The following is a 24,518-nucleotide window of genomic DNA, read 5'->3' as shown; positions in this document are numbered from 1 at the left end:
GAGTGTAAAAAATAAGTTTTTCTTTTAATCCTGGGACGTGTTCACTCAGATTTTTAGAAAAATCATTTTCTATTGATTAATGCCTCCCAGGTTAGACTTCCCATCCTCACATTCACACATACACATAATTTATTTCTTCTCTCTTTCCTTACCTGCTGATGCTAAAATAGTTAACAGACTACTTCCTTCTTCCCCAGGAATTCTTAACTAAGAGAACACGAAACCCTTGGGAAGAGTTGTGGCAGGGCTTGTGAAACCCATAGATGGGTCTTTTTGTTTTGTTTTGTTTTGCCCATCGACTGCAGTGGTCCAGCCTATAGTTTTATTTTTCACATCAGTAAGTAAAGGTGACAAACAGCCACTGGCTCAAGTTTTTCCAAGAATTAAAGGACCTGGTCAGTCTTCAGGTTGCTTCGCACCTTGTCTTGCTAATCCGTCAGCTTCTTCATTGCCTGTAAATCCCGAATGTCCAGGAACACGCATCCACTGAATGTCCATGCCCTGGACAAGCCTGTCCAGTTCCACGAAGTCCTCTTTGTTGATCACCTCCTTCCCTGGGCTGGAAGGGATGCCTTCCCTCCTTCCCTGGGCATCCATTCTTCTTCCAGCCTTACACCCAATTAATGATGCCATTGATAGTAAACATGCTGTCCGTGTAGAGAGCCAACTTACTGATGTTCTGAGCCTTCGCTTGTTCGATGGCTTTGCAGCCTGCAAGAATCTGCTCTTTGGTTGGTTTGTCACCCAGGAAGTCTAATTCCTACGTTTAAAGGATGGCCTGGCCCCCAGTAAACACCGATTCCTGCTCGAGCCCCCCTCCGCCCGTTACTGGAGCAGCAGCCGTCCTTGTAGATGATGACAGATTCCCCCATATAAGAAAATGTGTCTTTGATCACTGAAGGCAGCATGCTTTGCACACAACTCTGCGTTTTCACCTTCACCTTCATCCAAGGGCTCACAAAGTCACCTGTTTGCTTTCACTAGTGATTCTTGTACGCGTTTATTTTTCTGCCCTTCTGAACCATCAGGGTTTGTATGAAATGTGTGTGCCTTTTCATGGAAAGTGGATTGGTTTTTTTTTTTTACTAGATTCTCTAAGGGTCCTTTGACCCATAAAAGGTGAAGATCCGCTCTACTAAATGAGTACGGTCTAGTCATTTAGAAAAGCCTGCCAGCTCCCCTCTGTGGTTGCCTCAATGTCTTTAAAAAATGTTTCCAAGATGATAAAGAAACCCACTTTACATCTTATAATTCCACCCTGTAGCAAGACCAGCTTACAGAAGTGCCTTAAAGTTTCCATCTTTCCATCTGAGGGCCCCCCACTCCCAACCCACCCAGGCCAGGAAGCCCATGATTCATATCACTAGGCAACATCCTCTTTACATTAACATGAGCTACCTGTCTTGCTACCTTGACACTGGACAAGTAGATTGCCCTCACATATATCATGACTTGTGGGAAGGTGGTATTTTTACCACAGTGAACTTGGGGTATACAATGCATGTCAAGGTCACTGGCCTTAGCAAAACAGAGGCCAATTTTAGGAAACAGATATAAGAGAGAGAGAGTGATATAATAGAAGGGACACCAAAGTAATAATCAGGGACCACCACTGAGACATAACATACTCTAGATATAAAGGAAGTGCTTCAGTTCTTTGGGCTTAATTTTCTCATAGGCCAGCGTGGATATCGGACATGATGATCTGCAGTGTCTTCCAGCTTCAGTCTCTAAAACTGTGTGATTCTTGTTGGCTGACGTTGGATAAGCTAATGGGAAGTCCTAAAGCCTTAAAGATCTCAAGTTTTCTAGCTTACTAGGAAATGGGCGAGAAATTAAACAAATCCACAATATTGAACGAGTGAAAAAAAGGAGCCATTTTAATGGACAGGAATACCTAATATTGAAAACATCTCATTTCTTCCCAAATTATAAAAAATATAGCTCAATTCTGATTTTTAAAAAATGAGTTTCTTAAGATTTTACCAATTTCTGAAATAAACAGATGAGGATAGCCTGGTCCTCCTCTCACCAAAAAAATGGTAGTTAAGAATAAAAAACTCGGGCTTCTCTGGTGGTACAGTGGTTAAGAATCTGCCTGCCAATGCAGGGGACACGGATTCGAGCCTGGGTCCAGGAAGATCCCACATGCCATGGAGTGACTAAGCCCGTGCGCCACAACTACTGAGCCTGTGCTCTAGAACCCGTGAGCCACAACTACTGAGCCCATGTGCTACAACTACTGAAGCCCACGCTCCTAGAGCCTGTGCTCTGCAACAAGAGAAGCCACCGCAATGAGAAGCCTGCGCGCTGCAACTGGAGAAAAGCCCTCACACCGTGATGAAGACCCAATGCAGCCAAAAATAAATAATAAATAAATAAAATTAAAAAAGAATAAAAAACTTGTAGTGCTATACATGAAAAAATAATATAAAGCTACAGGAAGTAAAATAGCATGATAGAGCAAAAGATAGACCAATGAAATAGATTCAAACGTCCAAGCTACCAATCATTAACAATTATTGTAATGATAAAGTTATACTAAATTTATACTTATAATTAAAAGAAAGTAATAATTAAGAGTACAATTAAATAAAATAATGATTTTTAATGTAAAATAATTGTATACGTAATAAAACTATAATAAATTTATAATTATAAAGCTGTAATGTTATAGTTATAATGATATTATTTGACAATTATAATTTATTATAATAATAAAGTAATAATTTGCTTATTATAATAATAAAAAGAAAACAAAATGCCCAATAAAAATGGGTACATCAAAAATATATGAATAACTAAAAGCACATAAAAACATGCCAAACAGCACTTGTGATTAGGGAAATTAAAATTAAAATCAAAATGAGATCATCCTAAATACCTAATTAGAATGGCTAAAATTTAAACGACTGACCATAGTAAGTGTTAGAAAGGATATAGGGAAAGTGGAATCCTCATTCACTGCTGGCAGGAACATAAAATGGTACAACCACTTAGGAAAACATTTAGGCGGCCCTCTTAATCAGTTAAACATATACTTCCCATATAATCCAGCCATTCCATTCCTAAGTATTTAATTAAGAGAAATGAAAGCATATGTCCACACAAAGAGTTGTACACAAATATTCATAACAGCTTTATTTTTAAATGGCCACAATTGGAAACATCCCAAATGTCCCTCAGGAGATGATTGTATAAACAAATTGTGTCATGTACATACAATACTAATTACATTATAATTACATTATTTATTACAACAGTACTAAAAAGGAATGAACTGTTGACATAATGCTACAACATGAATGATACAAAATAATTATGCTGAGTGAAAGGAGACCAAATAGGAGTGCATATTGAATAATTCATTTATCTAAAATTCCAAAGAAGGCAAACTAGTCTATGCAGAAAGCTCTCTCAGTTGTTGCCTGGAGACAGAGGGTAGGGAGATGGATTTAATCTGATAACTTAAAAGATAAAAGAAACTATAGAAAATTATGTACTTATTTATCTGATCTTGAATAGAAAAACCCTTTCTGAGCATAAATTGAAGACAAAATTTTTAAAATAAAAGGATGATTGACTTTATTTATTTATTTTTTTTTTAATTTTTTTTATTTTTTTGCGGTACGTGGGCCTCTCACTGTTGTGGCCTCTCCCGTTGCGGAGCACAGGCTCCGGATGCGCAGGCTCAGCGGCCATGGCTAACGGGCCCAGCCGCTCCGCGGCATGTGGGATCCTCCCGGACCGGGGCACGAACTAGCGTCCCCCGCATCGGTAGGCGGACTCTCAACCACTGCGCCACCAGGGAAACCTTGACTTGATTTATTTTTTAAAAATTTAAAGGTTTATGTTAAAATACATTATAAAATTATAAGTCAGGTAGCAAAGGAGGTGATATTTGCCATAAATATAAAAGGTATATATTAAAAGGTCTTATAAAACAATAATGACTTAATAGAACATCCCCATTGTAGAAGGGCAAATCATATAAACTAGTGTTTCACCCTCCCAAAAGAAAACAGGGAAGGAGGAGGAAGGAAGGAAGGGAGGGAGGGAGGGAAGGAGGGAGAGAAGGTGAGAGGGAAGGAGGGAGGGAGGGAAGGAAGAGGAGAAAGAAACAGATTCACAAAACGCTTAGCAAAAAAGAGGTTTTTCTGCCTCTTGGTTGTGTCTTTATAGGTTGTTTTATTTCAACCTTTGTGTTTTTCCATATTTTCATAGTTCCTACAGTGGACTTGGGTGATCACAAAATAGTCTAGAGAGAGAAGTTCAGTGAACTCAGAAAAGGGTTAATGGTCTTCTAGATGAAGGTGTAGAAGGTATCTGTTCAAAGGAAGGCAGACACAAGGGATGTGTGTGTGTGTGTGTGTGTGTGTGTGTAAGAGATGCCAAGGAGATTATGATTAGTAGGAGAAAACTGGGCCTTAGAAGTGGAATACAGTCTGGTCCCTCCCAAGCAGTGCCTGACTCCTGTGTGAATCCAGGCTGTCCAAGTGCAATGCCGAGAGTTGGTGGGCACTTCAGAAATGCTTGCTTTATCAGTTGGTGAAAGACATGAAGGGGAAGATTGTATATTGCATTCAAATACTTGAAGAGAAATGTTTAAATGTTCACCGTAAGTTACATCCCTCATAATCCTCATTTTACAACCCTTGGTTCAAAACACAAGTAGCAATTGGATGTTGACTGTGTAGTCAACATTATTGTCAGGCTATATAAAATCATGAAACATCATCCTGAAATTCAAGGAATTTGGAGTCTAGCTGGGAAAATACACCTCACAGGAAATAATTAGACAGTAAAGTCGTTTCCTTCATTTCATTGTGGGGCAGAATATATTCTAAAATGAAGAGATTATAACCGTCACAGGAGCACACACTTTCAATATCTAAGAGAAACAATTTTTTGAAGAGAGAACTATTAAGATATTAGGAGGCCTCGAAAATTGCAAGGGGAGGTCTCTTGGTGAAAAGAGCTAACATCCAATAGATTAAGTCAACATGTAAATATGTATTCTTGGAGTCTGCAGTGCTCTCACAGGAATATTCAATGCTGGTTTTTATGACTCTGGTTTAAAATCATGGCAGGGTCTCTCAGTTCAGTGAAGCTGGCTTAGGAGGAAGAGAAGCACGATGATGGTGCTCACTGGGGCAACTGAGCTCCAGTCCAAGCCTTGTGAACTTGCTTTCATGCAGCCAGAGGATAGAAATTGCATTGTTCTGTGTCCTGGACCAGAGCATTAGTTACAACTTGTCAGAATAGAAGAAATAAGTGAGAAAGAAAATAAATGATTTATAAAACTCCTCAGAATACATCATCCCAAACTATGAGCACAACGAAGTATTTACAAGTAGACAGGAGAGCAAGAGAGAAAATAACGTCAGCTGAAAATGAAATGCTAACGTTTTAAAACAGTGATGGACATTCAAGAATGTCCATAATATATCGTCTTCCACTCACTTTCTGTCTTCACCATAAATAGACATGAGTTAACGTATGTTTGAAGATTCATTTCCCTTTTATTGAGTTCACTCAACAGAAGGTCTTTTTCCAGCATGTCCTGCTTTTATAAACCAAGATCTAATTTGACATGATTACGTAATTGTGTGGCCATTTGTGCCCTTCCTCCTCTTTCTCCTTTCTACAAGGCAGAGAGTCTCTTTCTTCCTAGCGCCTTATAGAATATGTTAATTCGCTTAATAACAATAATAGTTTTCTCACAACTAGTTCATCTATTTCCTAAATTGTTATTAAGGGCCTATTAGTTGGCAGCCACTGCGCCAGGTGTTGGGAATAGAAAAATAGATAAAACACATTCCCTTCTTTGGAGCTTTCAGCCGAGTGGGAGATTCAGAAAATTAAACAGATAATTTAAAAAGAGGTGTGATGTGTACACAGACAGGTGTGGCAGACTGCCAGTTACCTACCCCAGCATAACATCTCCCCAGTTTTCGTTAGAAACAGAACCCTTTAATTGTACTCGATTAGAAAACCAAAACTTCCAGCCTCTCCTGTAGCTAGATGTGGCTCTATGACTAAGTTCTGGCCAATGAGATACAAGCATAAGTAAGTATTCAGTGAAATTTCCAAGAGGACTCCTTATAAGGAAATGACTAAGCCAGAAGAAGGATCCTTTTAGCTTTCCTCCCTTCCAAGAAGGCTAATGAAACAGCTGGAGCGACAGCAGCAATTCTGGATTATGAAGTAACCTTGAGGATACTAGGAGGTCAGGATTCTCGTGATTGTGGAACCAGGATATCAGCCCCAGACAGCCTCCAGCTGACTTCTTTTACATGGGAGAAAACCTTTGTGCATTTAAGCCACTGTGGTTGGATCTGTGACCATTGCAGCCCAAAATAATACTCACTGATGGAATGACACTTAAGAAAAATCATGGGAGCAGCTCCCCACTCTGTCTCTGGGAGAGAAGTCAGAGACAGTGTTCCTGTAGAAGTCACATTTGATCTGAGTATTAAGGGACAAATGAATGGGGAAGGTGTGGAAAAGTGTTTAAGGAAGAAGAAATACCAAGTGAAGATCTGAACTGGAAAGGAACTATCTACAAAATACTAAAGAAGGTCGGCATAACAGGAGTAGAGTGAATTAAGAAGAACCCGGCAGGAGATAAATCTCAAAATCTCATAGATGCTCCATTTTGCAGAGATCATCCTAAAGATATTCATAGGTAACTGCAGAGCAGAGGTCTAACAGTAGAGGCATAAATTTGGGATATATGAACATATAGGTGGTTTCTAAAGCCTTGAGAATTAATGAGGTCACCCAGGGAGAGTGTTTAAAGTCAGAAGAGGGCCTCAGAACAACAATGAGGTATCACCTCACACGGTCAGAATGGCCGTCATCAAAAAGTCTACAGATAACAAATTCTGGAGGGGGTGTGGAGAGAAGGGAACCCTCCTACACTGTGGGTGGGAGTGTAACTTAGTGCAGCCACTATGGAGAACAGTGTAGAGTTCCTCAAAAAACTAAAAATAGAACTACCACATGATCCAGCAATTCCACTCCTGGATATATATCTGAAAAACAAAAATACTAATTCAAAAAGATACATTCACCCCAGTATTCATAGCAGCACTATTTACAGTAGCCAAGACATGGAAGCAACCTAAGTGTCCGTCGACAGATGAATGGATAAAGAAGATGTGGTATATATATGCTACTCAGCCATAAAAAAGAATGATGTTCGGCCATTGGCAGCAACATGGATGGACCTGGAGAAATTCTGCTTTGTGAAATGTCAGAGAAAAACAAATACTGTATGATATCACTTTTATGTGGAATCTAAAAAATAATACAGATGCATATATATATGCAAAACAGAAACAGACTCACAAATAGAGAAAACAAACTAGTGGTTACCAAAGAGGAGAGGGAAGTGGGGAGGGGAATATCAAGGGTATGGGATTAAGAGATACAAACTACTATGTATAAAATAGATAAGCACCAAGGATATATTGTACAGCACAGGGAATTATAACCATTATCTGGTAATAACTTTTAGTGGAGTATAATCTGTAAAAATAATGAATCACTATGCTGTACACCTGAAACTAATGTAATATTGTAAATCAACTATGCTTCAATATAAAAATATTTAAATAAAATTAGAAGAGGACCAAGGACAGAACCCCGATATCAAACAATTAAAGACTGAGTGAAGGAGAGAGTCCCCATCTTCTGTTTAAAAAAGAGAGAGAGAATATCAGCATATTTCAAGTTCACAAAATCTAAGAAATCACTGGGGCAGAGGGCAGAGGTGAGATGGGCTTCCTTTTGTTTCTAGGCTGAAGGAACTATTGATATAAGATTTCAAGGAGGGTAAACAGCCCTCTTTTCACTTGCCTTGCTGGAGAGTCTGGCGGGTGGAAGATGAATTAAGAAAATATTTACAAACAGGATGAGCCTGCGTAAGCGTCTAAGATCCTCAGGTTCATTATCTGTAAAACGGGGATAATAGTGCTTACCTTGTAGCCCGGTACGAAGATAAAATAAGCAATGGAAACGGGTGTATAACTGGGTAAGGAAACCATGTCATCGAGATTCATTCACCCTTGGAGGCTGATGGAAACTTACATTGAAAATGATCACCTATGCAGAGGGACCTTAGTTTGTCAACTTCTTGACAATTAGTAGTATATATATTTTTTAATTTTCAAGAATTTTTATATTCCTATGCATGGATTAGTATTGCCCTATCACAGCTTAACCTAGAAGGACAGAGGTCCTTGTGCTCTGAGGATTTACCATGAAGCCAATGAAGTCTAAACTACAGAATCCTCCCTTACATGGCCTTTTCCAGGAATCCAAGGCGAGGAGTCCTAGGTGTGTGTTCACATGCTTACACAGTTATGTCAAATTTGCACGATAATGCCATTAAACTACAGTTCATTAAGACCGCGGTCTCTTTCCATTCTGATTTTCCCTCCAAAATATTCTCCTATGTGTAGGTGGAGTTGGAAGGGCCCTGGGCATTTTGGAATGCAACTGAGGGAAAATTGAGTTGGAGATACATTTATTTGGTGCTTAGTGTGATGTCTACTATTTCAAGGTATCTCAGAGTAGGAAATGCTTCCAGAAATATGCTAAAACCCACTGTGCTGACTCACATGGCATCATGTCAAGAAGATGCAAGGCCAGAGATTGTATTGTGAATGAATGTGTCCTTGTGTGCCAAGCAGCAGTGGGATGTGAACCATGACAGGACAAGTCGTGAAATGTATGGAGCCAGAAGCTGGCCCGTGGAAAATTCTACCAGACATCTGACGTGTGGAATTACAACCAGAGGATTCAGTTCCATGGATATCTAGTCAAAATGGAAATTCTATTCTGTCAAGAATATCCATAATAAGCCAGTGAATGCAATTATACATTCACCAAATTAGTTTTTGCTTTTGCAATGGGAATTGCAAGAAATTAAATTCATCAGAATTCGATGCTTATAGGGCACAAACCTGTAATAGTGCCATAAACTGTGAATGTGTCTGTAACAAGTAATAGAGGAAGAAAATATAATAGAGGTTTTCTGAAATTTGACAACCCTAAAGATTTATAGGGCATTGTCAAAATAAGTTGTGAAGTTGGAAGAAGCTCATTTAATTATTAATCATAAAGAAAAACAAATTTAAATCAATCATGTTAAAGACTGACTCTCATTTTTCCCTATAGAAAAAAAATATTACAAAATTATTGTCAGGTAAAGAGGGAATCAAAAAATATTCAGGGAGAAAAATATAAATGTGTATCAGGCAGTTGATTGTTTTTGTGAATTTTATCATGTGTGTGGTTTTGTCAGATTTTTAGATTTTGTAATTGGTGGATTTTCTTTTATTATTTTAAATCAGTATGCACTCTTGTCCCTCATAATTTGTATTTATAATTTTGCATTCTTCTTCATAGTTCTTGAAATGATATGCAGCTCACGCCCTACAAAACCTAAACCAGTGTGTTCCTTTGTGCTGACTGACGTTCTGTTGTTTGCCCGCAGCAAGGCCCAGGTCCTCTCCTGACAGTACCCCTGGGTTCCCTCAACCATACCCAAGGACTCAGCAGTTAATGATATGATCAGCCTGCCTTCAGTTCCAGATGGTTGGAATAGAAAACAAAGCCTACATGCCAGAAACATGGGGGTTTGACTGATGACTGGGGCATAAAGCTGGCTCTTGGCCCCTCTGTGACATATGCAAGAACTAAAAGCACCAAACTTCATTTCAGAGAGTCCCAGATTTGGTCTTAGCTCTGCCACCAGGTGTATGGCCTTAAAAAAATGACCTCAACTGCCCTGAGTTACAATGTCCTTAAGGATTCCATAGACTATTGCATACGTAGGGTGAGGGCAAAGCTTGTGTACATAAAAACATGCTGTATTGTATGGGGCTCTTCAGATGTAAAATCTGATTGACCTTCCTCTTCTCCGCCATTGCCAAGGAGTCAAGGACTTACTGCCATTCATGTACCCTTATTTTGGAGAGACTGGTGCATACCCTGAATGGGCAAGTAGCACGGTGCCATTTTGGAATGCTGTTTTTGAAATGTGTTCGGCATTTCTTAAGCAGAGGGGCCGGGTTTAATGAGGGAGGAGGTGGAGAAGGATGACCAGTGTTGGCGCGAGTCTTCTCTGACCTTGAACTTGAATATCCCATCGATCCAAGCAGAAGGGCTGCATGTACCCAGAAGCCACTTACATAACAGGCTGTGCAGTAAGCAACACGTGTGTTATTGTGCTCACGTATGGCGTAGCGGTACCAAGCCTTCATCCCTCGCAGCCTCATACAGCACATTCCATGAAAATTCTTCTTGTCATGTTAGTTTCTCATCCCATTGCAGGCCCAGTGATATTGATACATCTCTTACTGGTGAACATCCTCCAAAACTGTCCGCTTGTCTGTCCCTCCTTTTGGTCCAGCTCTGGCCCCAACGTTTGTCTTGACTTACTTGGCTGTTTTACCTAAGTGATTCCAGACTTTTCCTTAAGTAGCCTTAGGGACCCTGAGATAGTTGCCACATCCCTCCTCTTTCAGGGCTCACAACCCTTAAATGGGTTCCCACTGGTCTTGGGGTAAAATCCAAACTCAGAATCTTAACATAGCCTTCAAAGCCCTGCATGGTCTTGCCAATACCTAATTCTCCAGCTCCATCGCAAGCTGCCCTTCCTCTCGGTCTGTGCTCCATTCCTGCTGCCCTGCTTCCCTCTCCAAGCCCTTCCCTCACTTCACTCAGGCTGCTTTCTGTGCCTAAGAGGTGTCCTATGTCCCATCACAAAGCTACCTCCCACTCACCCTCCAGATATCAACCAGCTCAAATATCACTTTCTTGGGGATGTCTGCCCTGGCAATAATCCCCCTCCTGATTTGGTTCAAGTCCCCATTCTAACCCACTATAGATTGAACGATATTGAATTGCTGGTATTATGTCATTTTGACCTACAAAACCATCACTAACATATGGTTCTTACAGCTCCCTGTGTGTCATAGCCCTCATCACAATTGTTATTACGTAATCACTTGAGTATTTGATTAATATCTGACTCCCTGATGGATTATAAACCCTGGGAAAGTAGACGTCGCGTTTGTTGTGTCTATTGCTATCCAGCACATAATAAATACCACCCAGTAAATATTTACTGAATATTATTTACTCAACAGCACAGATATACTTTTTACATTTTCTACATTCATGATATGCACAGAACATGCAGTGTCGTGAAGAAGTGTTATTCATCCAAGTAGGTTTTTATTGCTTCGTCTTTTTAAGGCTTTAGGCGTGAGATGTCATTATCTCATATTTTGCAATGCACTTTGTGGTACTTTGGCTCTAATGCTCTTTGTATGGCTATAATACTGCACTGTGTCTGTGAAATACATTCTGGGTGTACCATGAGCTACTGGGACAAGCACGATCTTTTAAGTTTCCTTTTCTGCTAAGAGAAATCTCAAGTAAAGAGCCTCTCCTAAAGAGTAGTGGAAGTTTTCACAATCTCGTGCCAAGTAAACACTCTCAGATGACAAGGCAAAGGATCTTGCAAAATACTTGAAAAGATGCAGTCTATGAAGCAGAAGTGGTACAGATGTCGTGGAAGATCTAGTGAAAAATCAGAAATGATGGAGTGGTAGAAAAATGGTACAGATGAACCTGTTTGCAAAGCAGAAATAGAGACACAGATGTAGAGAACAAACGTATGGATACCAAGGTGGGGAAGGGGAGGGCAGGATGAATTGGGAGATGGGGATTGACATATATACACTACTATGTATAAAACAGGTAACTAATGAGAACCTGCTGTATAGCACAGGGAACTCTACTCAGTGCTCTGTGGTGACCTAAATGGGAAGGAAATCCCAAAAAGAGGGGATATATGTATGCATATGGCTGATTCACGTCGCTGTGCAGTGGAAACTAGCACAATATCGTAAAGCAGCTATACCTCAATAAAAAAAAAAAAAAGCAATGATGGTAGAACAAATTTAACTCTTTTCTAAGACAGCAAAGGCACTTCATGTGTAACAGTTGCTCATGAGGACGTCCGGAGCACTCAAAGCCCTGCTTTCCAGAGGAGGAAGCCCGGCAGGTCTTCGACCAGAGCAGAGGGGCTCTCATTAGCCCAATCAAGGACCCCATGAGCCCCCGCCCGTCCTCTCACACGGTGGGTGTGCAATTAACTCTGCCCACGCTGTTGGGACTTCAGTCCATTAGTCTGAGTGAATCCTGATTGTTTGTATTCCTCTCGGCCCGTCATAAACATATGCCTCATCGTCTGAACCTTCACACTTTTTCCATATTGTAAAAATGTCTTCTCAAAGTCTCATTACAAGCTGACAAGCGATGCTTGGTTAAGAACAATGGAGATGATGTTGAGCTCCTCCCTGTGCTATATAGTCCTTGTTGGGTATCTATTTTAAATACAGCAGTGTGTACATGTCGATCCCAAACTCCCTAGCTATCCCCACCACCACCACCATCCTTCCCTGTCCTCCATCGCCGACCCTATAACCATGTTTGTTCTCTAAGTCTGTGAGTCTGTTCCTGTTTTGTAAATAAGTTCATTTACAACTTATTTGTCAAAACTGTTTTGCAAAAAAGTATCATTTCTTTTTAGCTTCTGCATATAAGCAATATCATACGATGTTTCTCTTTCTCTGCCTGACTTCACTTCACTCAATATTATGTTACAACCTAAATGGGAAAAGATTTTGAAAAAGAAGAGTTACATGTATATGTATAACTGAATCGCCCTGCTGTACACCTGAAACTAACACAACATTGTTAATCAACTCTACTCCAATATAAAATAAAAAGTTTTAAAAGAAGAACAGTGGAGATGATATTCAGGTCAACAACCAGCTTCTCAGGGCTCCCGTTCTCCCCGCCTCCCTGCATTGCTATGGGCATCCTTTGAAATAATGGCTGTGTAAGTGACCCAAAATGCATTGATCAGCACACAAACACAAGGGCTTCTTGTAACTCATCCCCTGAAGAATTTCCTTCCACTCTGAAGAGATTTACTTACATATGGTTATAAAACTTAGAAAACTGGTGTCATTTCTCTAATGGGAGCTCTAGGCTCCAACTCCGTAGTCCTGGAGTCTTTTCATAGGTGGATAAATTGTATGATAAATAACTCAACTTCGTTGCTAACGTAGCTTTCCCACTAGCCAGATAGACCTTTATTGGAACAAGATTAGCAAAGAGCATTTTAGCAAATGATAAAAAAAGATCTCCTTCTCTGTCTCTCTGTCTCTGTTCATCTTTGTCTCTCTTTCCCCAAGCCCTTCAAATGAGTCCCAAATGTAGAATTCAGTTATAAAAAAAGATAAAAAATAAACTATAGCAGAACATAGATCAGTGATTGCCAGGGACTGGGGTGAGGTGACCACAAAAGGGAATAAGGAAACTATAGAGAGTTATGGAACTTTTCTATATTTTGATTTTGAAAGTTACACAGCTGTACACGTTAATCTTGCAGAACTGAACACCAAAAATGGTGAATTTCACTGTAAATGTAAATTTTTTAAAAAAATGGAACAAAAAGAAGTACCTATAGTCCCACCAGCCAATAGCACCTATAGTGCTGTTATCACTTTGGCATACTTCTGACTGGTCTTTTTTGTTGGTGATGTTGTTTTTAAAATGCAGTAATGATCATACAATACACATGTATACCTATATGTGTGCATAGACTGATTGATTGAAAAAAATAAACTTTCAAACAAAAAATAGTTAATTCATGCAATTTGTACAAAAGCCCAAGAAAACATACTATGAAAAGTCTCCTCTCATCCTTTCCTTAAGCACCTGGTTCCCTTCCAGGTTTTTTTCTAAACTTTTTATTGTGTAAAATAACATAACATAAAATTTACTCTCTGACCTGTTTTCAGTACAGTTCAGTGGCATTAGATATATTCATAATGCTTTGAAGCGTCCCCACCATCCATCTCCATTGGTCTTTCGTCTTATAAAACTCAAATTCTATCCCCATTAACAAGAATTACCCGTTCCCCTTCTCCACCCCCGACCCCTGGAAACCACCATTCTACTTTCTGTCTCTGTGATTTTTGACTACTCTGAGTATCTTATATAAGTGGAATCATACATTATTCGTCTTTTTGTGACTGCCTTATTTTATTTAGCATAATGTCCTCAAGGTTTCTCCATGTTGTAGGGTATATCAGGATTTCCTCCTTTTTAAAGGCTAAATAATATTCCATTGTGTGTGTGTGGAATATTATTTAGCCTTTAAAAGGGAGGGGGAAAATATATATATATATATATATATATATACCAAATTGTGCTTATTCCTTTCCAGTTTTTATATCTTTCCCGAGATAATCTATACATGTGCGAGATAAAAGATAAAATTAAAAAAGACACCAAGTTCATACTTCTACATCCTGCTTTTTCTCACTTAACAAAACATTTTGGAGATTGTTCCAAATCACACATACATAGTTTTTTTATTATTTTTAATGCACGGTATTTCGATATTTTCATGTTTGGGTGTGCTGTATTTTATTGTATTGTTTTGGTAGCTAACTGAGCGGTTTCAGTCTTCTCCTAGTACAGACAATTTGCAACGAATATCCTTGTACTTGTAACCTTTTTTTTTTTTTTTAATGTGGGTTAGTATACCTATGGAACTTCTCAGAATTGGAATTGTGAGGTGTAAGTCTGCATTTAAAAATTTGATAGATAAGGCTAAATTGCCCTCTTTAGACTTACCAAGTTTTACTCTAACCAGTAATGTATGAGAATGCCTGTTCCTGCATTGTGTGTTACCAAATTTTTTTTTTTTTTTCTTTGCGGTATGCAAGCCTCTCACTGTTGTGCCCTCTCCCGTTGCGGACACAGGCTCCGGACGCGCAGGCTCAGCGGCCATGGCTCACGGGCCCAGCCGCTCCGCGGCACGTGGGATCCTCCCGGACCGGGGCACAAACCCATGTCCCTTGCATCGGCAGGCTGACTCTCAACCACTACACCACCAGGGAAGCCCACCAAACTTTTAATATTTGACCAACTGATAAGTGAGAAGTGGCATCTCACAGATATTTCAATTTGTATTCCTCTTGCTGTGACTGATTTCAAGCTTCTTTTCACATGTTTAACAGTGAAATGTATCTTCTTTCCTTTGAACTGCCTTTTTTTTTTTTTTTTTTAATTTTTGGCTGTGTTGGGTCTTCGTTGCTGCACGTGGGCTGTCTCTAGTTGCGGTGAGCAGGGGCTACTCTTCGTTGTGGTGTGCTGGCTTCTCATTGCGGTGGCTTCTCTTGTTGCGGAGCATGGGCTCTAGGCGCACAGGGTTCAGTAGTGCAGCACACAGACTCGGTAGTTGTGGCTCGCGGGCTCTAGGCTCAGTAGTTGTGGCGCGTGGGCTTAGTTGCTCCGCAGCATGTGGGACCTTCCCAGACCAGGGCTCGAACCCGTGTACCCTGCATTGGCAGGCAGATTCTTAACCACTGAGCCACCAGGGAAGTCCCTGAACTGCCTCTTGATAGCCTTGGTTCATTTTCTATTTGATAGATAGCCTCTTTCTTATTGATTAGAGGATGTTTTTGTATAGACTAGAAAAATTAGCCCTTTTCACCACAATAAGTTGCATATGTTTTGTAGCTGTTGTTTGTTTGCCACTTGCCTCTTGTCTTTATTTGGATTTTTTTTGACTTGCATCTTTTATTTAGTATTTATGTGGTTGGGTTTGTCATTCTTCACACATGGCCTTTTCCACTCCAATATTATTTAGAAAAAGAAATACCTCTGAAATAATGAATTCTTATACTTTTGTGATTTCTTTTTTTATTCTGCTTTTTGACCCATCTGGATTTTGTTTGGTTATAAAAATGAGGTAGATTTTCAACATTTTTATTCCTCTAGATCATGAGTCAGCAAACTTTTCCATAAATGGCTAAATAGTAAACAACCTGGTCTTGGGTAGCTACTCAGCTCTGCCACTGTACTGAAAAAGTAGCCACAGATAACTCGTAAACATATGGGTGTAGCTGAATTCCAATAAAGCCTGTATATAACGAGAAGCTGGCAGGATTTGGCCAACAAGCTATAGTTTGCTTACCCCTGGTGTGGAAGGCTACTTAATTACTTCAACAATGTTTATTAAATGATTAATTTTTCCTCACTGATATGCCATGGCACGTTTATTATATACTTACATTCTTTTTCACAGGTAGGGCTTTTACAAGACTCTCCGTTTGATTTCGTTGTTCTGTCTTTCTACTCATAAGCTCATACCACACCGTTTTGGTCACTATATTTTATATATTTTTTTAATGTCAGATGAGGCCAGCTACTCCTCAAATCTCTTATTTTTCAGAACTTTATGCATTTGACAATTATTAAATGGACTAGAATGTCAGAATACAGCTACGGGCCTTTGAGTCATTTTAAAAAAACACAACTTCCAATGGAAAAAAAATGGAAAAGCTTATTTTAATTAGGTTAGTTCAGTCATTTTCTCAGGTGAACAGTAGAGTAGGGAAGAGAAAGATTGAACTTAATTTCCTCTCCATTAAAAGTATCTCTATTCATTTCTTCACCTACTAATTAATGTAGGGGGTTAAGTGGATGAACTAGAAGATGCCACCCTATTCTAAAAGAGTTGTCAGTTTTGTCTTTCTTGATTTCTTCTTTCTCTCATTCTTCCTGGCTCAATAGATGGTAAATCAAGTTTTTTTTTCCTTGTGTATTATAGGTTTCATTCACCCCCCACTCCTACCTTGTCAAATAGTAATTTTAACTATAAAAATAACATGAGCTTACTTTATTTTTATATTGAAATATAGTCGATTTACAATGTTGTGTTAGTTCCAGGTGTACAGCACACTGATTCATATATATACATATATATATATTATTTTTCAGAGTCTTTTCCCTTATAGGTTATTACAGAATATTGAGTAGAGTTCCCTGTGCTATACAGTAGGTCCTTGTTGGTTATCTGTTTTATATATAGTAGTGTGTATATGTTAATCCCGAACTCCTGGTTTATCCCTCCCCACCCTGCTATCCCCTTTGGTAACCATAGGTTTGTTTTCTATGTCTGTGGGTTTATATCTGTTTTGTAAATAAGTTGATTTGTATCTTTTTTTTTAGATTCCACATATAAGCAATATTACATGATATTTGTCTTTCACTGTCTGACTTACTTCACTTACTATGATAATCTCTAGGTCCATGCATGTTGCTGCAAATGGTATTATTTCATTTTTTATGACTGAGTTATATTCCATTGTGTGTGTGTGTATGTGTATGTGTGTATATGACATGAGCTTACTTTAGAAAATTTGGAAACTATAGAGAGATGGAAAGGTATAGAAAGGTATGATAGAGATCATTAAAATCACCCCTTAACATGGCCCTCAGAGACTCCTGTTAGGATTCTTCTGTATCTTATTCTCTTTTGTATACACTTGTAGCATGCGTGTTTGTGAGATACATATGCAGACACACAGACAATCCGTAGTGAAGCCTCCTATGCTGCTTCTCCCATGTGTTACTCTATCATCTAGGCTCAGTAGTTGTGGCGCGTGGGCTTAGTTGCTCCGCAGCATGTGGGACCTTCCCAGACCAGGGCTCGAACCCGTGTACCCTGCATTGGCAGGCAGATTCTTAACCACTGAGCCACCAGGGAAGTCCCTGAACTGCCTCTTGATAGCCTTGGTTCATTTTCTATTTGATAGATAGCCTCTTTCTTATTGATTAGAGGATGTTTTTGTATAGACTAGAAAAATTAGCCCTTTTCACCACAATAAGTTGCATATGTTTTGTAGCTGTTGTTTGTTTGCCACTTGCCTCTTGTCTTTATTTGGATTTTTTTTGACTTGCATCTTTTATTTAGTATTTATGTGGTTGGGTTTGTCATTCTTCACACATGGCCTTTTCCACTCCAATATTATTTAGAAAAAGAAATACCTCTGAAATAATGAATTCTTATACTTTTGTGATTTCTTTTTTTATTCTGCTTTTTGACCCATCTGGATTTTGTTTGGTTATAAAAATGAGGTAGATTTTCAACATTTTTATTCCTCTAGATCATGAGTCAGCAAACTTTTCCATAAATGGCTAAATAGTAAACAACCTGGTCTTGGGTAGCTACTCAGCTCTGCCACTGTACTGAAAAAGTAGCCACAGATAACTCGTAAACATATGGGTGTAGCTGAATTCCAATAAAGCCTGTATATAACGAGAAGCTGGCAGGATTTGGCCAACAAGCTATAGTTTGCTTACCCCTGGTGTGGAAGGCTACTTAATTACTTCAACAATGTTTATTAAATGATTAATTTTTCCTCACTGATATGCCATGGCACGTTTATTATATACTTACATTCTTTTTCACAGGTAGGGCTTTTACAAGACTCTCCGTTTGATTTCGTTGTTCTGTCTTTCTACTCATAAGCTCATACCACACCGTTTTGGTCACTATATTTTATATATTTTTTTAATGTCAGATGAGGCCAGCTACTCCTCAAATCTCTTATTTTTCAGAACTTTATGCATTTGACAATTATTAAATGGACTAGAATGTCAGAATACAGCTACGGGCCTTTGAGTCATTTTAAAAAAACACAACTTCCAATGGAAAAAAAATGGAAAAGCTTATTTTAATTAGGTTAGTTCAGTCATTTTCTCAGGTGAACAGTAGAGTAGGGAAGAGAAAGATTGAACTTAATTTCCTCTCCATTAAAAGTATCTCTATTCATTTCTTCACCTACTAATTAATGTAGGGGGTTAAGTGGATGAACTAGAAGATGCCACCCTATTCTAAAAGAGTTGTCAGTTTTGTCTTTCTTGATTTCTTCTTTCTCTCATTCTTCCTGGCTCAATAGATGGTAAATCAAGTTTTTTTTTCCTTGTGTATTATAGGTTTCATTCACCCCCCACTCCTACCTTGTCAAATAGTAATTTTAACTATAAAAATAACATGAGCTTACTTTATTTTTATATTGAAATATAGTCGATTTACAATGTTGTGTTAGTTCCAGGTGTACAGCACACTGATTCATATATATACATATATATATATTATTTTTCAGAGTCTTTTCCCTTATAGGTTATTACAGAATATTGAGTAGAGTTCCCTGTGCTATACAGTAGGTCCTTGTTGGTTATCTGTTTTATATATAGTAGTGTGTATATGTTAATCCCGAACTCCTGGTTTATCCCTCCCCACCCTGCTATCCCCTTTGGTAACCATAGGTTTGTTTTCTATGTCTGTGGGTTTATATCTGTTTTGTAAATAAGTTGATTTGTATCTTTTTTTTTAGATTCCACATATAAGCAATATTACATGATATTTGTCTTTCACTGTCTGACTTACTTCACTTACTATGATAATCTCTAGGTCCATGCATGTTGCTGCAAATGGTATTATTTCATTTTTTATGACTGAGTAATATTCCATTGTGTGTGTGTGTATGTGTATGTGTGTATATGACATGAGCTTACTTTAGAAAATTTGGAAACTATAGAGAGATGGAAAGGTATAGAAAGGTATGATAGAGATCATTAAAATCACCCCTTAACATGGCCCTCAGAGACTCCTGTTAGGATTCTTCTGTATCTTATTCTCTTTTGTATACACTTGTAGCATGCGTGTTTGTGAGATACATATGCAGACACACAGACAATCCGTAGTGAAGCCTCCTATGCTGCTTCTCCCATGTGTTACTCTATCATGTCATTGACTATCTTGAAAGACTGGCAGGGTTCCCAGGAAGAAATGGATCAAGTCTTTTGTCCTTAAAAAGCGAACTTCGAGTTTCCATGGACGTGAGGCTGTGCCCTCTTCACTGCTTATTTTTCAGGCTTTGGTTTTTCTTTCTGAGGAGCTGTGTTCTCTCTTCCCCTTGCTGCAGGGCTGCTTCCCCTCTCAGTCACTGCCTGTGAGGTGAGGGGTCGGGGCAGAACCTGGATGAGAAAGAAAGCATCTCGCCAGCACTCAAGGTCTCCTGTTTTTTGCCATGTTTGCCCCCTGGCATTTCTCTCAGCCTCTTCCTGTGCTTCTGCCAACCTTTATAAAGAACAATCCTGCTTTAGAAAGTCACTGTGATACTGACTGCTGAGAGTAAGGATTTAGAAGAGGGATGTTCTCTCCTGGAACCTGATCAAGTGGCTGGGTTGCTGAACTGCTATATTCTCTAGGTCTCCACTCTCCCTTGCACAACCAGGGGCCTTGAGGGTATCTTGAGAAAGTGCCCACATCTGTCCTTTTTGGAAGGAAGATGACGTGAGATCTGATTTATTTAAGCCACAGGTTGCCTGCCATATTTTCTTTCTCTCTTCCTTTTGTTCTTTCTTTCTTTCTTCCTTCCTTCCTTCCTTCCTTCCTTCCTCTTTCTTTCTTTCTTTCCCTTCCTTCCTTTCTTCCTCCCTCCCTCCCGTCCTTCCTTCCTTCCTTTTCTTTCTTTTTGCCACTCCATGTGGCATGTGGGATCTTAGTTCCCCAACCAGGGATCGAACCTGTGCCCCCTGCTTTGGGAACACGGAGTCTTAACCACTGGACTGCCAGGGAAGTCCCTGCCATATTTTCAAATTTCAGAATAACTTTCTGTTTAACCAATGCTGATACAATAATGCTGGTAAAACCCATTCCCCCTAATTTCTTTGTCAGATGAAATTTTAGATTCCCACCCAGAAGTGGTTGTCTGACATGAAGAAAGCTTATCTTTGTAACATATCAGAATGGAACTATGACGAAGTTTTACTTCTTTCAAAACTTAAGGAAGAAGTAAAGATTACGAGGACTCACCTAAACAGAACTGAGGGGCTCTGACCCCAAAGCAGGGGACAAATGACAGGTGTAGGGGACAGACACCAAGAGTGAAGATCAAGAGGCAAAATGGGGCTTCCCTGGTGGCGTAGTGGTTGAGAGTCCGCCTGCCGATGCAGGGGACGCGGGTTCGTGCCCCGGATCCCACATGCCGCGGAGCGCCTGGGCCCGTGAGCCATGGCCGCTGAGCCTGCGCGTCCGGAGCCTGTGCTCCGCAGAGGGAGAGGCCGCGGCGGTGAGAGGCCCGCGTACCACAAAAAAAAAAAAAAAAAAATTAAAAAAAGAGGCAAAATGAAGTGAAAGATGAGGGAGACTGAAAAGTTTTGGTTCCGAGGAAAGAAGGAAAAAAGGACATGGCTTGGCAAATGACAACAGATAAAAGCATCACCTTGCTCTGGTGAGTGGAAATATTTTTAGGAGTTTTTGTTGATGTTAGTATGATCTTTTTTTTCTTCTTCTTCTTCTTTTTTTAAGTGAGCTTGAAAATCAAGGAGTGAGTAGGAGGGGAAACCAAAGACCTGGCAAAAATATTTTTAGAACAAATTCGGAGAAGAACACACATAGGTTTAAAACATGTATTCTGTGCAAATAATGGTACACATTTGAAAATGGCGGAAAAAATAAGTGGCACGTAATGTATCCAAGCCATGTTGGTAGCAAATGAAGTGTTACAAGAGCAAATGATACTCTGCAGAGCTGAGAGCATGACACTCGACTTCAGTCATTTGAATGGCTCTTCTACGAAAAGGATTGAGAAAAGGAAGATCCAGGACCCATAGGTGTGCTGCATGTATTGCGGTTCAGTAGAAGCAAGTATCATCAGTGTGTTATTACATGCTTTCGTTACCGTTATTGTCTTAAATAATTAACACTGCCGACAATGAAAGGGGGTGCTTTGTGGACTAGTGAGATTCCTTGTGTTGGAATTGTTCCAGCAAAGTTTGGATGAACATCAGACAGAGACGCCATAAGGGGGCTTCCTGCACTGGGACACATGACCTTCTCAAGGTTCCTCCCGATGCCAGCATTCTGTGATTAGGTGATCTTTGGATTGAGCTTTACACAATAAGGAATTCTTACCCTAGTAGGATGATTTTCTAAAATAAGGGCTCAATAAATCATCACCAATTTTGATAGAGACTGATATTTTTGTACCCAATATCTATTCCCCACAGCTTTCTTGCAAACCAGACCTTGGTTTTATGGGGGCAACAGCGTACTCGGGTTAAAAACATGACATTTCTCAACTTCCGCTGCAGATCGGGATGGTCAAGGGACTAGGTTCCTAGCCAAAGACATATAAGTGAGAGTTGGGAGAAACTTCGGGGATTTCTGAAGAAGGAAGACTGAGTATATTGATGTGAAGATTATCCCTCATCTTCCTCCCATTCTCCTTCTACTCACACTAGATCAGGATCCTAGGCCATGCTGGAACCATGAAGCAACTTTAAAGGTGCAGCTTTTAACTTGACTTCTTCATCCTGCATCTTAGCAGGACTTGGTCTTAGAGTTCATTGTGAAGCCACCATACCAACCCCCGACTGCCTCCAGACTTCTCACTCTGGTAGAAAAATTAAAACCATAATTTGTTTTAAGTCTCTGTTTTGAGTCGCTTTTACTTACCGCTGAACACAATATACCGATAAAGGAGAGATACTGTTTACCAAAAATATGATGCTTCTGACCTTTAACCTGGGTTCTGCTACTGGCCTACTGTGTATGAAACATTCTCTGCCCTTCCTCCTCTGGCTCACCGATGGATTATGTACCATCACCATGTCAATTTTCAAATTTTACGTAGTTTGCTGCCCAAATCCAGCTGTGCTATTTGGTATGTGTAACCTTTTCCAAAGTCCTGTGCCAGGTCATGTGTGGGGCTGGGAGAAGGAGAGTTGATGGAGAGTGTGGACAAAATAAACAGTCTAAAAAGTTTTCAGACGTAGGTAAAATAGAGCTCACAGTTCTCCACCATCACCTGCATTTGAATTTGGGGAAAATGCAAATTCTTCCTACTTTCACTTCCTCCTAGGACAGGGGGCTGTGAGGATTACCTGCCACCAGGACTGAAGCTTCAGTCGCTCCAATCCTGGTGTCATTTCCACTGTTTCTACTGGGAAAGGTCAGGTGTCTGCAGGGACCATAAGCAGAGAGAAACCCATCCCCTGGAACCACAAGTGTAAAGAGGAGGGGGGAAGCAAGTGACAGCAGGTCTCTGTGTTGGATCATTTTCAGGGGAGGCAAGACCACTACATCCTGAGGCTTTCTTTTTGCAAAACGGAAGGTGAAGGACAAACATCTGAAGGAGAAATTAATCTCTGTGAGTAGGTGACAAGCCGTGATAAGCCCTCAGGGGGTACATGTCAGGGTAGCACAGATGTTAGGGTGAGAACCCTGACTTGATTCAAGGGAACTGGGGAGAAGGGCGAAGGAGGGGGAGAAGGCAAAGAAAAACAAAACAAAAATCAGAATCATCTTTGCTAGGCAGCTGATCATTTGTGAAGGCCATGTGTTCACCAAAAGAACAAAACTATTAAAATATACCTATGTGACAAAGACGTGGTGAAACCGGAGTTTTCACCTCTTGATTTTGACACCATAAATTTGTTCATCCCATCTGAAGAGCAATTAGGCAGTATGATTTAAGAGCCAGAAAACATGCACGTCCATCTATCTAGTGACCCAGCTCTTAGAAATGTATCTAAAGGAAATAACTCGAAAACTGTATTTTTTTGAGTTGTATGCCCAAGGTATAATAGAGAGAAATGAGTGCCAAATGTCTGACGTTGAGAGACCATTAAGTAATTCAATCTATGCTAATTTAATGGGATGCTGTGCAGCACGACAATTATGATATTTAAGATAGAAAAGCATGGAAAACGCTTAGAAGATAAAGAATATATAACGAAATCAGTTATACGACATCAAACATGTACTTGCATGTGGAGAACAACAAAAAACTTTCTAGGAGAAATATTTTTGATATTGTGAGATCACGGGCAGCGCTTTTTCCTCACTTTAAAGTTCTCTTATTGTTGCCAAAATAAGCATGCATTGTTTAAGTGAAATAAAGCAAGAGCCTAAAAGGAAGAAGGTGGAAATCAACCAGTCTGAACCTCTCATTTTATAGATAACAAGTTGAATATAAAACCTTTTGTGTGATGGAACAGGCTCACTTCATTGGAAACAGTAAGAAATACTGTTTCCCAAGTGCCTGTTAGATGTACTGTCACTTTCCAGGGGCCAATAGTAAAGAACATTTAAAAAAAAAAAAAAAAGCCATGATAATGTGATCTGAGCTGTTGCTCTCAAATACCCCAGCTTGCTTGCTTTCAACTTCCCACAACCCAATGTTATTCTATATTAACCGCGTCACATAATGACTAGAGCATCACCGCGACGCCTTAGAGAGAGGAGGGGAGACTCGATTGTCGGACGACCCAAGAGTTGCAGAAACACCGTTCTCCTCGAGAACCTGTGTCCCACTCACTATTCAGGTTTTATGCAAGGAAAATGGCGACAGTTTAGTTCCCGCTGTTGCTTGGAGGAGGAGCATATACGTGATCGTGGAGTCTCTTCGAAAACCAAATAAAGCCGAACGAAATGAGTGATGCCCCACCTCTGCTTCCCACTGTCCCGCCTAGAGGGCCTTCTTTACACTGGGCATGTTTCCTCTGACGTCACTGTCCTAATAAGAAAAGTAACCTTACTGAGAGAACGGATAGAGTTC

General features: G+C 39.8%; 1 pseudogene; it reads right to left on the bottom strand.

The window, feature by feature from the left end:
- Positions 1–396: 396 nt before the first annotated feature.
- LOC112413130 (ribonuclease H1 pseudogene) overlaps positions 397–24,518 on the bottom strand; it is a 49,329-nt pseudogene continuing 25,207 nt past the window's right edge.

Source organism: Neophocaena asiaeorientalis, unplaced genomic scaffold, assembly GCF_003031525.2.
Source record: "Neophocaena asiaeorientalis asiaeorientalis breed wild unplaced genomic scaffold, Neophocaena_asiaeorientalis_V1.1 scaffold14, whole genome shotgun sequence".
Classification (NCBI taxonomy): domain Eukaryota; kingdom Metazoa; phylum Chordata; class Mammalia; order Artiodactyla; family Phocoenidae; genus Neophocaena; species Neophocaena asiaeorientalis.
Note: the sequence above shows the minus strand (reverse complement) of the source record. Positions and strands in the feature narration are given on the sequence as shown.